The following is a 16660-nucleotide window of genomic DNA, read 5'->3' on the forward strand; positions in this document are numbered from 1 at the left end:
TGGTAGTGGGTATAGTCACATGCTGACCCAGAGTAAGCTTGTCAGCGTCTTTAACAAGCAGGGCTGCCTTTATGCTGTCAAAGGCTTTTTGGTGTTCCTCAGTCCAAGTGAATGGGACTTTTTCTTTCTGCAAAAGCCCGCCGTCCCCAGAAACTCACGTACTTGGCGCGGGGTGGTGGGGGTTGGGATCAGCATCACAGTCTTTTTTCTGGCCTCGGTGAGCCACCGCTTTTCGTCGTCTCGGCACCTCGGTCTCTGCCTTTAGCCAACCGCAGGGCTTGGGTTAGTGCCAGGAGTTCATGTTTTCCAGAGCATTAGTCAGCCATCGGTCAGGGGGCTGAACCACACTTTTAGGGCATGTGCCAAGTTTTGTCTCAGAGTCAGTTTATCTGCGTCCTTGACTAGAAACCACTTATGTGCAGACAAGCAGGTCATCTTACAGTCACCAGGTCTAATTTTCACAAGTATGCCACCGGTCTTTTTCAGGGTCCCAATTCTCTGAGTAAGAACCTCTTTGGCAATACTTTTATTCTCAGTCACATCTAGGAGTCCCAAAGTTAGGGACAACATTAGGGCAGTCTCAATAGCATCTAAGGCCATCCAAGGTTGTTCTTTATTTCTTATACGAAGGGCTGTTTATCTTTTTAATTCAGCAAAACCTGGAATCCACAGTCTGCAAAGGCCTGCAGTGTCCAGGAACCTTTTAAACTTGCTTTGCATTGGTCAGTGAAGGAATATGAAACACAGTCTCTTTTTAGCTGCTTTTAACAGGTAGACCACCGGTCTCTTTTAAGGACTCAGCTTCTGTGTTAGCACCCCTTCTGCTTTTTCTTTACTTTCAGCCACAAACAGGTGAAGGGTTTGGTCATGAGGGGGGGCTCCTCTTTTTTTTTTTTTTTTTTTGTTAGGACAGTCTCTCACCCAGTGCTCTTTTTCTTTAACAGATAACAGTAAACACTTTGATCTTCAGCCAAAAGCTTGCTTTTGTTGCCGGGTACTAAGTTTTCTAGCTTCCCTGACTTTTGTGACCAGCATTTCATTTCTCTTATCTTTTTAGAAAATTTTCTGGCTCCCTATTTCTTACAGATCATCTCTAAGTGCTAGTATTATTAGCAAGTATCACTGTGCTAAGTTCTAATCTTTGTCATTTATCTCTCTTTGCTCCTATTTCTTAACTGCAATGGAGATCTCATATAATGTCTCTCTTTCTATCTATATATATCTCTTTCTTGTCTTTGCTTACTTTGAATGTTATCTAATTATTACATCTATATTCTGTCACTTAACTTTTTCCATAGTTCGACTACCCTGGTTTATTTTTCTGTCTTACAGCACATTTCTGAATCTGACTCTGGTCTCTGTACTTGCCAGCCTCATTTTACTGGTTCCTCTTTTAAATATTTCTCATTTCAGACCTAATTTTCTTTATCTCTATTTTTACCTCTTTTCACTGTTAACCTATCTCTTCTGAGTCTGCTGAAGCTTTGCTCTCAGCTCTTTTTTTGCAGACCTCTATCCTTCATCAGAGCCTGGCAGTTAGACCCGCAGGTGTTCCTTACCTTGGATATCTCCCTCACCGGAGCTTAAAACAAACTCACACAGCTCAGGGCAGTGCCTGAGAAGAGAAAACACATGGGGCAGAGAAGGGAGTGCAGCTCTTACATCATCTGGCTGCACCAGACCACTGATATCTCAAAATGAACACAATTTTTTCTGTTAACAGTTAGCAAGAGACAGGATACAGGGGACAGGAGAATGAGCCTTTCTCCCACCCAGGAGGCAGGCAAAGGCTGAGTCTCCGCCGCGCGCCACAGCGAAAATGTGGGAGTGGCAAACAAACGCTGGCAGGCAGAGGAACCAATTTAACTATTTAACTACCTGATAGACTCCCGGTGTTCTCTGCACTGTCTTTGGGGAGGGAGCACGCAGCCGGGCCGGCACAAGGGAGTGCGGGTAGACTCTGGGGGGGGGGGGGGACCAAAAGAGGGACGCTGTAGTCGGCCCCTCCCCAGCTGTGGCAAGCTTCACGGCCACTCCGGGACTGGCAGGCGGGGGCTGGCAGGCCGCTGCACTCACTATCAGCATTTTACAACTCGGGGCACAGACAGCCTCTGCTTCTGCCGTGCCTGCAGAAGCCAGAACCTCAGCACCACTGCTGCTATCAAAGCCCCAACTGCGCCACCAGAGCCGGAAATCTTTAGCCCAGCTCTGCATTTCAGAGCTCTTTTGAGCAGTCTGGGACTCACCAGCACTGAGTTTTTTTCCCTTTTTTTCCTTTTTTAAAACTATTGCTGACAAATTCTGTCCTGACGTCAGTCCAAGTCTACAGTCGACAAAGGGTTAACACACACACACACACACACAGTCTTGTCACGTGACACAAACACAACCAGCCAAACGCCACTTTCTGACGGGGTCGGATTCTACATTGACTCTTTTTCCTGATAGGGGTGGGATTCCACATTCACTCCCGCTCTGGCAGAGAGGACACTCTCTCTCTCTCTCACTCTGCCAGGCAACAGCCAGGTCTTTTTGACTGTTCTGTACCCTGGGCACTCCTTCCAGGGTCTCCCTTGGAACACCTTTTTGGGGTGCAAACTGTGAGGCCATAGACAGTCGTCCTCTCACAGCCACTGCCAGAATAAACCCACAATCTCAGAATACACAAATGCAGCAGTTCCACACCTACACACCCAGCAGATTGTCCCATTTCTAGAATAATAGCAAACACGACAAAAGCAGACACAAGACTGAGACAGAAAGAAAAAAAACCAAAGCACGAGGTGGGACTCCAACCCACGATCTCGCAACCAGAAGCACGAGGTGGGACTCGAACCCACGATCTCGCAACCAGAAGCACGAGGTGGGACTCGAACCCACGATCTCGCACCCTGAAGCACGAGGTGGGACTCGAACCCACGATCTCGCACAGAGGGGTCCACTAAGCGTCCTTAGTCCTCCCCTTGTCTTCCTGGGGCGTCCCCCAGGGCGATCGGACGGTGGGCACCAGATACGTCTATCCTACCCACCCCGTGCTCTCTATTGAGACCTGCTTGGTCTCCAGTCAGATGGCCTCTCCCAGGCCCACAGTCCCGGAGCACGGTCTCTGGTGCTCGTACTGAGCACAGAGCGTCAAGCAAACCCAAAACAGCGATCGCACCAGATACAGATTCAGATGGCCTCTCCCAGGCCCACAGTACGAGACCTTCCTGGCCTCCAGAAACAGAACACAGACACTAGACCAAAGCAGAACAGTAAATCTTACTTCTGGGCGGGTCCAGGACTTCTGGGTAAACGCGCTGTTTCCCGGCCAATGCACCAAATGAAAGACTCCAAACTCCCAAAGGGAGGCACTTACTCAAGCCCCGGGTCAGCCGCGCACCCAAGAAGACACTGAGACCGGTACTTAAGATGTATAGATAGCAAGATTTAATACAGCAACGACAAGAAAGCAGACAAAACAAACAAAAAGCACATATATACCAGATATCTGGGGCCGGACCTCATGCAGCAGGTGCAGAGGAGATCCGGCCATTAGCCCAAACTTTTCACAAGCTTTTATAGGTAGGAGGTAAGGGGGGAGCAGGGCAGGGAAAAATACAGGTTTTACGTCACTAAGTGATTCAACCAAGGGTTTTTCCAAAGTGCTTTTGCAACCGCGTCCCACACTTTGGCCATGTACTTGATTCATTAGAACTGAGGTTTTTACTCACACCCTTTATCTCAAAAATGTCCCTGGCACAGTCCTCAGTTGGGAGGGGTTGGACTGGGTTCGTTCCAGGAGACCCTTATCTCAGAAATGTCCCTGGAACAGTTTTCATTTGAGAGGGGGTCTGACTCTGGTGTGAGAGTTCAGAATGTACTCTGGGGTGAGAAGTTCTGGTGGTCAGTAATTTTCTTCTTTCATGGCAAGTTGCAGACTGACTGCATTGGCAAGAATTTGTGGTAGGTGTGGGGAAGATATCCCCGGGCACAAGACAAAAGGACCTAGGATGTGTTCAGCATCTTCCATGTTCTTGAAATTCTGTACACATTGATGAGTGCATCTCTCACAAGCTTACTGACATTTCAAGACATCCATTGCTGCCATGTGCATTGTCTGCCCAAAAGAAGCAGTAGTTGTGACCCAACTGCAATTATTCCAGTGTGTTCTGTGCTAGCCTGGGATCAGCACAGTTCTTCCCCTTCCTGCTCTCTCTTCCCCTCCTTCTTTTCAAGACAAAAACTTTCAATAGACTGGGCTGACTTTGGGCTGATAGGAATCCTCCTGCTCTAGCCTCCCAAGTTCTGGCATTATAGGCAATGTGTACCACGATACTCTAGTTATAGGAGGTTTGGGAAGAGGGAAGAGAAACTGAACAAGGTGTCATGTAGCTCAGGCTGGCCTCAAACTTGACCCTTGCACTTCCTAAACCCACTTCCTGAGTGGCTGGATTGCAAGTGTGCACCTGGTCCATAGAGTGCTGAGAATCAAACCCAGGACTTCACACAAGCTAGGCAAGGACTCTGCCATCTGAATCTCCCTCAGCCCCCTGCCATGGTGTCTCTCTCAAGCTTGGAACTCTGAAAATCTCAGGCATCACTGATTGCAAGATAAAGTTATGCCGGATCAGCTCCGTGTCAGACGCGCAGCAGCTTCAACTATAAATGCTGTTGGGTCTTACTAGTGAGGGTCCTCTCAGATGAGGAAAGGGAAAGGCAGCCCGGGTCTTCTGGTACCCTAGCACAGAGGCAAGATACCTGGGAAGAAAGAGGAAACCCATGCGAGGCTCTCTTTTCATAGTTATACCTCAGCTAAAATGTCACACTGCTCCAGATGGCCCCTAAGCAGCAAGACTGAAGCCCCGCCCTTCCCTGAATAAGTCCTCTTATCACTTCTTCCTCCTGAGCACTTTAAAAAAAAAAATGGACTTAGTTTTCTCTTCAAGACAGAGTCTTGCCAGGCGTGGTGGCACACGCCTTTAATCCCAGCACTCGGGAGGCAGAGGCAGGCGGATTTCTTGAGTTCGAGGCCAGCCTGGTCTACAAAGTGAGGTCCAGAACAGCCAGGGCTACACAGAGAAACCCTGTCTCGAAAAAACCAAAAAAAAAAAAAAAAAAAAGACAGAGTCTTATTCTGTAGCCCAGACTGGCCTAGACCTTACTACATAGCTCAAACTTGAGGCAATCCTCCTGCCTCCCGAGTGCTAGGATTACAAGAGTGTACCACCATAGCCAGCTGTCTTTGAGTACTTAGGAGAGACTACTTCCCTTAGTTACAAAGTTCTAACTTTTTGTGCACTGTATCCCAACTCCTGATGGAGGCTTCTAGGAGCAGGGCCTCAAACCCCGCCGGCCGGCCGCCGGTGAGCACCTAACACACAATAGCTACTAACTGCATTAAGTGTTTGGTAGACTAATGGGTGGGAGATCACTGGGGCGCTGGAGGGAGGTTATGGGCCTGCTGTTTCTCAGAGGGCTCGCACTTTCCAGCACCATATCAGGTAGCTTACGACTGCCTGTGATTCCAGCTCCAGGGACTCAGACACCTCTTCTTGCCTCTGAGGTTGCACATACATGGCACCCACAGAGAAACATATACATATGCAAATAAATAAAGATAATTATAATAAGTGAATGCTGCAGTTTGAATGAAAACGGCCCCATAGTCTCATATGCTTGAATCCTTACTTGGTCCCAAGTTGGTGGAACTGTTTGGAAAGGATTAGGAGGTGTGGCCTTGTGGGAAGAGGTGTGTGGATGGGCTTTGAGGTTTTAAAATCCATGCCATTCCCAGTTAGCTCTCTCTTTCTCTCTCTCTCTCTCTCTCTCTCTCTCTCTCTCTCTCTCTCTCTCTCTCTCTCTCTCTCTCTCTCTCTCTGCTTTATGATACTGTCTTAAGATGTAAGTTCTCGGCTATTGCTCCAGCATCATGCCTGCTTGTCTATTGTCATGCTCCCTTCCGTGATGGTCATGGATACTAACCCCCTGAAATAGGAAGCTCTTTTCTATAAATTACCTTGGTCATAGTGTCTTATCGACGTACTGGAGAAGTAACTAAGACAGTGAGTTAATTAATGAACTCTAGTCATCTTTCCCAATCAAGGAGACAGTGTAGTAGAACTATGCAAACAAAAGGTACACAGTGTGAAGTCAGACAGGGTGGCCCACCCTTGTAATCCCAACATTCAGGAGGCAGAGGCAGGACCGTGACAAGCTCAAGGCCATCCTAGGCTACATAGTAGCCTCTAGACGAGCTAGGAGTACATAAAGAAACCCTGTCACAAAAAAGTTACAATGTGTCTGTCCTCATTAGGAGCCAGGAGATAGCTCTTGGATAGCTCTGCATTGGATACTTCTTATTGCTACAAGCAACAATATTAACCATTTTAATCATTTTTAAGTATACAGTGGAGCTCTGTAAGCATAACCACAATGTTGTACGCTGAGCCATAACTATTTATTTCTCAACACACACACACACATCCTAGAAAACGGAGAGAGAAGGGAGGGAATAAGGGAGAAGGAGAGAGAGAGAGAGAGAGCAGTGTTGTTGTGGTGGCCACTCCTGTAGACCCAGTTACTACAAGCAGAGGCAGGCTTTTGAGTCCCATAACAACCTGGGCTACATACTAACAGTGTTTAAAAGGGGGAGGGGTAATGGTAGAAGGCTTAGATAGCTTAGTAGTTAAAAGCACTAGCTTCTCTTCCAGGGTCCTGGGTTCAATTCCCAGCACCCACATGGTGGCTCATAACCTACCACCAGGGAATTCAGCACCCTCTTCTAGCTTCCATGGGCACCAGGTACACGCATGGCACACAGACATACATGCAGGCAAACCCAACCACACAAGTTTTTGGTTTTGTTTTTTAATTGGGCTATGGGCGTGGCTTAGTTGGTAGAGGGCTTGCTTTGAATGCATGAAGCCCATGTTCCATAGCCAGCACTACATTAAACCAATGAGGAGGTGCATGCGTGTAGCTCCAGCACTTGGTAGAGGCATGTGAATCAGAAGTCTAGGTTTTTGTTTCCTCGTTGTTGTTTTGTTTGTCAACTTGACAAAAGCTTGAGTTTGCTGGGAAGAGGACCAGTAGGACTATCCCTTCATCCCAGACTGGCCCGCATACAAGTATATGGGGACATTTTTCTTGATTAATGAGGGCTGTAGGAGGGCCCTGCAGGGAGGACCATCTGTGGACACTCAGTGGTCCCGAGTGCTGTAAGAAAGCAGGTTGAGCAAGCCAGGGGCAAGAAGTCTCAAAGGCTTCCTCCACATCCTCTGCTTCAGGTCCTGCCTCCAGGTTCCAGCTTGACTCTTCCCTTCATGGTGGACCATGCTGTAAACTGAAATAACCTTTTCCTCCCGGGGTTGCTTTGGCCATGGTGTTTATCACAGCAATAGAAACCTAACTAAGACCCAGTCAAAGGCTTAATGCTAGAGAGTGTCTGTCTGGTGCTCACAGTGTAATGCCATCCGTTTGTTCACAGTACTGACGGAGGAAAAGAAGAAAAACCATTGCAAGTGCAAATTTCAGTCATGAAGGTTTGGCTCTGCCTTTCTGTGTGTTTGTTTCCCTAACGAGTTTATAGTTGTAGATCCTAAATCAGCTTGCCTCTGCTTTCCCAGCCCTGGAATTGCAAGCATGCACACCACGCCTGGACTTCTTTGGGTGGTGGTTGTTTTGTTCTGGGAGTCATGACCTGATTATGGTAGCCCCAGATGGCCTGAACTCAGTGTAAGCCTGGGGCTAGCTTCTTACACATAAAGATCTGCCTGCCTCTGCACCACAAGTATATGTACCGTAAACCCCTGGCTACGCCTGGGTCTTTTTAACCCGGGTTTTAGGGATTGAACTCAGGCCCTTATGTTTTTGAAGCAGGCACATTACTGACTGAGCCTTCTCCCTGACCCCTTAGCTTTTGGGGTGTGTGTTGTCCAAAGCACAGGCCTGGAAAACAGATGTGTCTTGTAACTGGACTCCAGACAAGTTCTTCTGGGTCTCTGGGCCTCAGTTTCTTCTTCTTTGAGTGAGAGAGGGCCATTATCTCTGATCAGAACCCAGGCTCCCTTTAAACTTCACACTCTCCACACTCTTCACCTGCATCCCCACAGTGGTACCCCATCCCTACCCTCTCACCCCTACTCCCCATCCCCTACCCCACCCCCACAGCTAGAGCGGCCCTCTGTCCTAGAGGACAGTTGCTGAACATAGGAAAGTCCTCCAGAAGGACTCAGTATTCTCTCTGCACTCCCAAGGCAACCACTGTCCCAGCAGTAGGAAACCTGCAGGACTGTGGAAGTAACTGTGCAAACGGCTGCCTCCAGAGGCTGACAGTTTTCTTCACAGGTGGCAGAGTGGAGCTATTTGAGAATCAGCTTGCAAAGCACCTGGCCCTAAACACCTCCTTCCTACTCCTGCTTAGCCAGAGAGAAAGCAGCAGCTTCCCTCTCAAGGGAGCCCCGAGGTAGGGCCCTACAGTGCTGTCCAGACCTGGTTGGGTGAAGAAGGCAGAAGAGATTAATAATTAAAGGCCTTAGCTAGGGATGAAGCAAACTTTTCCAACCAAGAGCACATTGCAGCCGCTCAGCTCTGTCATAGCAGTGCCATCGGCCACACAGAAATGAATCTGGGTGGCCTTCTCCCAGGAAAGCTTTAGTCATGCTCACTGAAGATTCCATTCCTGAATGATCTCACAGGGCTTTCTTCAGGTTTTCTCCAGCCATTTAAAATATATAGCCTAGATTTAGTTCAATTTCATTAAAAAAAAAAAAAAAAAAAGATGAGTCCTGGGCCTTTAATCCCAGCACTAAGCAATTTGATACAAGAGGAATCAGGAGTTCAGGACCAACTTGGGCAACATAAAAGACCCTGTCGAAAATAACTATCTCAGTCAAAAATAGTGGTACATGCCTTTAATCCCAGCACTCAGGAGGCAGAGTCAAGTGGATCTCTGTGAATTAGAGGCCAGCCTGGTCTACAAAGTGAGTCCAGGACAGCCAGGACTGTTATACAAAGAAATCCTGTCTCAAAAACCACACACACATACACATACACACACACACACACACACACACACACACACACACACACACACACACAAAGTATCTCTTGATGCATTTGGCTCATGAGCTAGATTGCCAACCTACACTTAGATATTTGCTTTGGTGTTTTTTTTTATTTAATTTTAACTATTTTTTTTTAATCAGAGGAAGGTATGCATGCGTGTGTGTGTGTATGCATGTGCATATTGTGTGTGTGTGTGTGTGTGTGTGTGTAATTTTATAGCACATGCTCACAATCTCAGCATGCAAGAAGTTGAATCAGCAAAATTTAGCCAGATATGGGGGCACATGCCTTTAAATCTAGGATTTCAGAGGCAGATGCAAGCGGATCTTCGAGTTCAAGACCAACTTGGTCTACAGAGTGAATTCTAGAACAGCCAGAGCTAAATAGAAAGACCCTGCCAAAATAACAACAAAAAGATTGCCAGAAGTTTAAGGGTTATATGGCTAAGAATAATAAATAGCAACATTAAAAACAAAATCAAATTAGAATAATTCATAGTTTCAATATGCAGAGGTATCTATTCCTACCAATGAGATGATTTACCTGTCCTTCCTGTCTAGGTAGCTTCTTGTATCACTTCTGTCTAATATGATAGCTACTCATTTTGTTTGTTTGTCTGGTTTTAGTGAGCAACAGGGGTGATGTTTGAGACAGAGTCTCAATCCCACATTGTAGCCATGCTGGCCTAGAATTTGATAAATAGCTCAGGCTAGCCTCAGACTCTTGGCAATCCTCCTGCCTCAGGCTCCTGAGAGCTGTGATTGTGTCAAGGATGACCTTGAACTCCTGATCTTTCTGTTTCTACTTCATGAATATTGAGATTATAGGTACGCACTATAAGATTGTATTTATCTACCTATCTATCTATTGATCGATCGATCTATCGACAAGGTCCTGTTACCTGGAACTCACTATGCAGAACATTCTGTCTCCAACTCTGCCTCTACCTCCCCAGTGCTGGGATTAAAAGTGTGTGCCACCACACCTGTAAATTTTTTTTAAGGTGGAAATTCCAATTTCTCTCAAGCATGGCTGAGATGAGACTGAGGCAGCAGTACACGAAACTGCACAGTTCTTCGAAAGCCCACAGAAAGCAATAAGGCCAGAGCCATCTTGAGGGCTGAAAAACAGGCGTTCCCATCCTTTTGCTTTAACTTGCTTTTCTTTACAAAGTATTCATTGTCCATTTGCTCTCTTTGGGCAAGCAATAAATGGATTATCAGCAGGCTTAGGTTTTAAAGAAGAAAGTGCTAGATTTACAACACAGCCTCCGGAAAATTCCTTGGGTCAGGTGACAGGGATAACATGGCAAAGCAACTGACAGGATAGCTACTCATTTTGTTTGTTCCCAAGGGACCGAGGATCTAGGCTCTCACCTGCTCAGTCTAGTCATTGTCTCTTTGGGGTTCAGTTAGGGATCGCAGTGGATTGCTTACTTGGAGTTATTTCATTTGTTTGTTTGTTTCAGGCCTATCTTGATACCTTTATTTCTAGGTTTACAATCCATAATAACTATATATGAGGCTGCTTGGATTCCTGGACTCAACAGGGACCTCCAGGCTCTGTAAAAGTTGGCCAGATCATGACACAGTTGCCTGAGAAAATCCTAGAGGTGGTTAAATGTTTGCATCTTTGATTTTATCAATGAGTGATAACACCTTGTGTCCAAATAACATTGGAAAGTTATAAGACCATTAAATATGAGCAAACAAGTGAGCAACACACACTGCATCCCATCAAACTAAAATAAATCCTCCCTCCCTTTAAAAATAAACAAATAAATAAAAATAAAAAATGAAAAAGGAGCCAGGCATGGTGGTGCCTTTAACCTCAGCACTCTGGAGGCAGAGGCAGCCAGATCTCTGTGACCTGGAGGCCGGAGTGGTCTATATTGCGGGTTTCAGGATAGACAGGGCTATGAAGAGAGACCCTGTCTAACAAATAAACAAATAAATAAGTGAAATAAGAAAGAGAAAAGGAGAAAGGGGAGGAGATGGCTGAGCAACTAGGGCCACACATTGCTCTTGCAGGGGCCCTGAGTTCTATTCCCAACACCCCATTCTGCCAGCTCACAACCACCAGTATCCACAGCTCTAGGCAATCCCAGGATTCCAACAGTCTCCTCCAGCATCCATACACATATACATAGACAGAAAGACACATGATTGAAATAAATTTTATTTTTAATGAAAGAAAAGGTGTGGGACTTGGTCACTCACATATTCGTTTTAACTGGTTTCCAGTGCAGCTTCAATTTTCTGAACGCATCTCTATTACATCTAAGATCTTGTTTCTACTCATAAAAGAGATAGAACTGATTCTGCCTTCCTTTACCATTAAGGAAACGGAGGAAGGATTGGGAAAGAGACCTGCCCTGAGCCCTGGTCTGACTCCCAGTTTAGCACTCTTATTGCCCTGCTGTGCACCACTGATGCACCAGAAGGTGGCATGGAGGGCCAGTGCCGACAGGTGCTTTAGTTCTGTTTCAGGGCCCCGGATTCTCAGGTTCCAGAGACCAGATCGAAGCACAGAGGTCGGGGTTGGGGTTCAGCTCCATTCATCAGCAATTCCCAGGATCTTAAAATAGTGATGTGGGGTGGGAGTACACTGAAGATTCGCCTTAGCCTACAAAGTCCCTCCCTCCTGTAAGGAGAGGACTCCTAGCCCCCATCTGATTTGCTGGGGATCCTTCGGCTGCCTCTTCCCCAGTCCATTGCTCCGGCCCTCGCGGCCCTCCTCGGAGACCCCCGGGCGCATCCTATCCACGGAGGTCGGACTCTGCCCCCGCCCCGCCTTCCCCCTCCCCCCGGGGGCGGTGGCCCATGGCGGGTGCTCTCATTGGCTGAAGCGCAAGCAAGGGCTAGAGGCAGTGGTGCTGATTGGCCAGGGCGGCTCGGCGAAGCTTGGGAGCCTGGTGAGTCGCTGGGGGAAGCGGAGCAGACGCCAGGCGCAGCCAGGAGCATCGGAAGGTGATCGCTCAAGTCGGACCCGCGGATCGCAGCCTGTAGATCGCAGCCCGGGCCTGGAGGTAAGTGCGACGCGTCTGGACGCGCATGGCCCGCCCTTCTGAAGGAAGCCAGAGAAGGACATCTTCCTCTAGAATCTGGGCCCTCCATCCAACCAGGACGCGGGCTCCTGCTCCGAAAGGAAAGGGTCTCCCACCTCCCAGGCCCCAGAAAGCAAAACAGCTTCGTGTAACCTTCAGAAATGGGGCCGTCCGTCCTGCCCACTGGCTGGAGGGGGAAATCCCTCCCTCCTCGTTTAGTCCTTGGAATAGAATGCCCCCCCCCCCAACCTCCAAAGTGGAGTCCTGCCTCCGCTAATATCTAGACCCTTTCTCATCTTCCTTTCCTAAAAATCTAAGTTAGATTCTCTTGCTTCTCTCTCTCTCTCTCTCTCTCTCTCTCTCTCTCTCTCTCTCTCTCTCTTTCTCTTTTGTCTCCTTGGAATGTTGAGGACACAGCTCGACTGAAGGGTCCTATCCCTCCCCGACTGTGAAAGTCCTGGAGAGTAAGACCCTCCCTTCAACAAGGCCATCCCAGGCCAAATCACCTGCATGCCCATTCCAGAAACTAGGTGCTGGATTCTGGGGACAAATGACTTCTCTTCTATTCCTATGAAGACTCTTCCCACCTATAGGAGAAGCCATAACCCCCTAAACAAGGCTTTTAGGGCCCCCCTTCCCAGGCCTAGAGCTTCTTTCGGGAGCCTCCAAACTCTAAGAGCACAGATGGCCTTGGCACTGTAGGACCAGCAGGCACCCCCTTCTACCCTCACCTCCAACACAAATGTAAAAGTCTGTTATTCAGTGTTATCCTACAGACGCAGGTCTCTCTCCTCCTGGACAAAGGGCTATCAACATAGAGAAGAGCTGTTGGCCCACTTCCAAGGGTCCCCTGTTTGTTTCTTGGGGCTGCCCCCATCAACTCCCGTGGATATTGCCTGATGGAATTCCCTGGGCATTAGGCCAAGAGAAGGCTGCTGCTGGGCTTGTCCACTGGTCTAGGGACACTGTTGGCTTATCTGTGTGCCTCCCTCACACTAGCTTGAGGAGGTCTGGTGGGGGCAGGTCAGGAGACCGGAAAGAATTGAATCTTGGCCTGTTCTCTGGATCTGGGTTGGGGAGAGAGATATTTCCTGGAGGCCATAGGACAGCTCTGGGAGGGACAATTAACCCTGTCTGCAATCCTACGATGTAAAAGAGCATCTACATTAAGACTGACCATTCATTTGGTACTTGAACCAACTGAGGCACTGGCTCAGAGAGAAAGGAATGGCTCAAGGTCACCCAGCCAGTCACTGACAAAACCAGCATAGCTCCTATAGGGTCACTGGGGCTCCCCAACACTAGCTCCAGTCTTCACATGTACAGTGGGGACATCTGGGCACCATGTCCACTCATCACAGGATGCAGCAACACTGAGAAAGGCAACACAGAAGGAGCAGAATTTGTAGGTCTGTGGACACTCCACAGACTCTGGTGGGATCCATTCCTGGGGGCTTAAGGGTTTCTGTTTTGCAACTTCTGCAGTGAAAAGCTTGCCAAAATCCATATCAACCCAGTAGAATGGGTGTTATCAGTTACAATAAGCTAGAGCCAAGGCTACTGTGAGGACCTCGGCTGCGTGACTGGGTTTGCTCCAGGAAGAGGTGCCTGAGGAAGGTGCACCCTTTCCTTTCTGCCTCTGCTCATTCTCTCTGGCTCCCATTCTCTACAGCAATGGCTTGTCCCTGCTTAGATCCAGCGCCCTTTCCTGGCACACGGGTGATTTTCTGGGACCATTTAGTGATCACCAAGCAGTAGTGACCAGACCCTCACAGATAGGAGAGCTGGGGGACCAACTCTCCCTGCCCCTTCCTCTGTCCAGCTATCAGCTGGAGTGTAGCTGTCACACGTCAGGGGAGAGTCAAGAGCTGAGTTCAAGGTGAAAACGTAGGGTAGTGGCTTCCATCTGCTTCTTGGTGTGTGATCTTGGGAAGATTTCCTTTTCTCTTTTCTTTTCCTTTCCTTCCTGTTCTTTTCTTTCCTTTTTAAAGGCAGTCTCATATAGGACAGGCTAGCCTCCATCTCCCTGCATAATGGAAGATGACCTTGAACTTCTGATCCTTCTGCCTTCACCCCCTGAATGCTGGGACTGTGTGAGTTTACCACATCATCACAGCCAGCTTCCATGCAGGGCTGAGGCCAGGGCAAAGGGCTTGCTCCATGCTAGGCGGGCACTTTACCAGCGGAGCTATATCCCCTGACCTTTGGGGAAGTCCTCCTCTCTCTGTTACTTATCCTCAGAGTAAAATAAGTTGGTCCTCAAAGTATATAGCAGTCTAATAAGTACAAATGGTGCTCACCATTTCAACTACAAAGGCAAATCAAGCCAGGCAGTGGTGGCACACAACCAATCTCAGGTGAGGTGAGGCCAGCCAGGTCTACAGAACAAGTTCCAGGATAGCCAGAGCTACACAAAGAAACCCTGTGTGGGAACCATCCTCTCAAAAAAGAGACAGCTGGAATGGGTAATGTGTCAGCAGTGCCTCTGGATGCACCCAAGAACCTCTGTTGCAGACAGTCCACAGGACAAAGGCAACAGACAAACCCGGGCCATAGGAGAAGTGAGCATTTCAAGGAAACAGAGCAGTGTGTGCAACAGACCTTAAACCCAGTTGGAACCTAGGGCCAGCCATCTATTGACTACTTCTGCCTGGAGCAACATGCACAGTCATTGACTTGTCTGAGTCTCGGCTCCTTCTCTCTAGCCTGGAGGGTGGGCATCCATAGGGGTGGGCATCAGGTAAGGGGTGGGCATTGGTAAGGGGTGAGCATCAGGCCAGGGGTGGGCATCAGGCCAGGGGTGGGCATCAGGCCAGGGGTGGGCATCAGGCCAGGGGTGGGCATCAGGTAAGGGGTGAGCATCAGGCCAGGGGTGGGCATCAGGCCAGGGGTGGGCATCAGGTAAGGGGTGAGCATCAGGCCAGGGGTGGGCATCAGGCCAGGGGTGGGCATCAGGCCAGGGGTGGGCATCGGGTAAGGGGTGTGCATCAGGCCAGGGGTGGGCATCAGGCCAGGGGTGGGCATTGGGTAATGGGTAGCTTGCACTGAGGTTTCTTATTTTTAACCCACTGGCACTTTGAGTTGGGTGATTCTCAGCTGTGAGTTTTATCATCTTCATTGCATTTTACACACTTAGGAAATCTCTCCCGTTAGGACAGGATGGATCTATGGCTATGATGTCTGATGTGTGAGCATGAGTTTGGATCCCTGGCACCCACCTAAGCCAGGCTAGCCATCTGGGGAAAGGAGACAGGTAGATAGATCCCTACTGAGCCAGTCTTGCCAAAAAGATGAGCTCCAGGTTCAGTGAGAGACCCTGTTACAGAGAATAAGGTGAGTAGCAGTAAGACACCTACTGATGACCTCTGGACTCCACACCACACACACACACACACACCATACACCATACACACACACACACATACCACACATACACACACACACCACACATACCACACATAAACTCACACATGCACACACACCATACACACACATACACATGGGCATGCGCACATACACGCACACACACACACACATATACACATATACACACATACCACACATACACACCACACCACATACCACACATACACATAAAACACACACACCACAATACCCACACCACCACACAGCACACACACACACACACTTCACATACACACACACCCTTACATCACACATACACACACACATACACACACCACACACTCATACCCATCCACACACACACATACACTCTCCAGATGACTCAATGTCTGGTAGAGGATAAATTCTTCCTCCTCTCCTTCCTCATTGGGGACAGCTGGCCCAGTGTGGCTTCAGACATGGCTGGTGTTTGAGTTAAGCCCACCCTGTTGCCCCAGCTCCTTGCTGTGGTTTCTCCCTGATGGGAAGGTGGGGAGCACTCTGTTGGTAAGCCTCCAACATCTGTGTCCCTTTAGTCTCTGTCCTTTCAGGAGAACTCTGCCATTTGCAGGGCACCATTAGGATTCCCATTTCGCAGACCATAGAGATGAGAAGTCTGGTCAGAGAGCATCTCCCCTTTCCGCACAGAGGCCTAAGTGCTGCTCAGGGAGAAGGTGCTGGACATTGATTACATCTGTTTCTCTCCATGGGAGGGGGTTTGTACACGCCACAACGTGCATGCTGAGGTCAGAGAACAACTCTTTTAGGGTCCACTCTTCCCTAATTGGTGGGGCCCCAGGATTGAATTCAGGTCTTTAGTCTTGGGAGCAAGTGCCTTTACCTGCTTGCTGAGCCCTGCATGCAATTTTAGAGACCATCTTGTTCGAGAGACTTTCTCAGAAAACATGAGGCTCTCACACAGTTTAAACTCCATGGAGACCCAGCGGCCAGGGATCTGCTCCAGCGATGTCTCCACCTGTGTGCAGATTACTAAGGAGCACCCACGTGTCATCCCAGTGTGGGAGGGGCAGCGTCCTGTATGCTCCAGTGGAAGAAGGAAGTGACTTTTTAGAATAAGGTAGATTTAGGCCCCGAGCCTGGAAAGGTCTCAGAGATGAGTGATTTAGTGAAATACAGTCACTGGGACAATATAGAGAGGAT

General features: G+C 48.5%; 1 protein-coding gene across 1 annotated transcript in view; it reads left to right on the forward strand.

Annotated features, from left to right (window-relative positions):
• Positions 1–11954: 11954 nt before the first annotated feature.
• Abat (4-aminobutyrate aminotransferase) overlaps positions 11955–16660 on the forward strand; it is a 107568-nt gene continuing 102862 nt past the window's right edge. The window contains exon 1 of the mRNA XM_021184642.3: positions 11955–12076. The gene's annotated coding sequence lies outside the window, so the exon portion shown is untranslated. The remainder of the gene's footprint in view (positions 12077–16660) is intronic.

Source organism: Mus caroli, unplaced genomic scaffold, assembly GCF_978045245.1.
Source record: "Mus caroli unplaced genomic scaffold, Mus_caroli_1 scaffold_17, whole genome shotgun sequence".
Taxonomy (NCBI): Eukaryota; Metazoa; Chordata; class Mammalia; order Rodentia; family Muridae; genus Mus; species Mus caroli.